Below are 1,803 nucleotides of genomic sequence, written 5' to 3' on the forward strand. Positions count from 1 at the left end.
AGTTTAACCTCATATACTCGTTGGGAGGTTCAAGGAGATGCAGTTTATACTCATATACTCATCGGAGTGTTCGGGAAGTAGTTTAACCTCATATACCCGTTATGAGGTTATCAGGTTATTCTTAAGAATATTTTGAGTAATATTCTCCAGAAACTTCCTGTTGAGATTAGGGAAATAGTTTAGACTCGTATACCTATTGGAGTATTCTGGTCTCTTGTTTGTTGGTAGAGATGAACCCGATGATGGAGAGGAAGAATTTTATATTCTATCTCCTGGTCTCTTGTTTGTTGGTAGAGATAAACCCGGAATCGGAGAGGCAGAATTTTATATTCTATCTCCTGGTCTCTTGTTTGTTGGTAGAGATGAACCCGATGATGGAGAGGAAGAATTTTATATTCTATCTCCTGGTCTCTTGTTTGTTGGTAGAGATAAACCCGAAATTGGAGAGGAAGAATTTTATATCCTATCTCCTAGTCTCTTGTTTGTTGGTAGAGATGAACCCGATGATGGAGAGGAAGAATTTTATATTCTATCTCCTGATGCAAAAGAAACTCAAAGTAGGATCTCCACTTGAAGAATCTGGACTGGTTTGAATAATCCTGACTGTCATAGGGTTTGATTATCCAATTCAAAAGTAGACCTCTCGTTCATGAATTGAATCGAAAGGGGATTTTGGTTATGGTTCTGACTGTAGTAAGATTTGACCAAGTGGGAGTTTTGAGGCGCTCCTGACTGTTTAAAGGTTTGATCATTCGATTTGTGGACCTCTCGTTCATGGAAGGAATCGAGAGGGGATTTTGGCTTTGGTCCTAACTGTTTAAAGGTTTGACCAAGATAGAATTTTGTGAGGGAAGATTGATCCAACGAAGTGATCGAATCTCATCTCAGCAAAAGAGTATTCGGAAATTACCGTGGGAATGTAGTGTTTATCACTTTGTTTATAATTATCGGGTTATCCCTAAGAAAATTACATATAGCATTCTTCCGAGAACTTCCCGTTACATGAACCATCCACCCCCAGCTTCCTTTGCGAAGCTGGGTTTATCATCATGTTTAGCTGTATGATCGGGTTATCCTTAAAAGTACCATGCATGGCATTCTCCAGGAACTTCCCGTGAAGGAAAGGAAACAGTTTAGACTCATATACCTGTTGGAGTATCGAGGAGCAGTTTATACTCGTATACTTTTCGGAGTGAGATGGAGAAGCAGTTTATACTCGTATACTTATCGGAGTCAGGAAAAACAGTTTATACTCGTGTACCCAATGGAGTATGGCGTCGTCTTTATTTGGCTTGTTTCGCCATCATGACGCCGGAGTCAATTAATGCTTGAACCTTATTTTTGAGTCCAAAACAAATATTGGTGGGATGAAGAATCCTTCTGTGGTATGCACAGTAGTTTAGATTTGTAATCATCTTAGCACCCTCCTGATCTTTAATAGGCGGTAGCTCGATTTTATCATTGGCGAGGAGATATTCCAATATGGCTGGAGCTTCATCATCTTGGAAAGAATACTCCTTTTGGAACCTCGGATCGAGAGTCGCGTTCACAACGATTGTAGATGTCGTCGGTTGGTTTCTCTCAGCTTTCTTTCTTTTAAGAAAGTGTTCAGCTTGTTCACCGCGCATTTTCAAATCTTTCCAAGTTTTGGATGGTACGACCCCCAGGGCTTCCAGGACATCGATAGAGAGATTATTGTGGCATGTTTGCAGGATGAACTCCTCTGTAACAGGATCTCTGCAATTCATTGCCTTGTTACGGAAGCGCTTGACAAAATTATCGACTGACTCTCCGTCTTTCTGC

This window comes from Asparagus officinalis, chromosome 5, assembly GCF_001876935.1.
Source record: "Asparagus officinalis chromosome 5, Aspof.V1, whole genome shotgun sequence".
NCBI lineage: Eukaryota > Viridiplantae > Streptophyta > Magnoliopsida > Asparagales > Asparagaceae > Asparagus > Asparagus officinalis.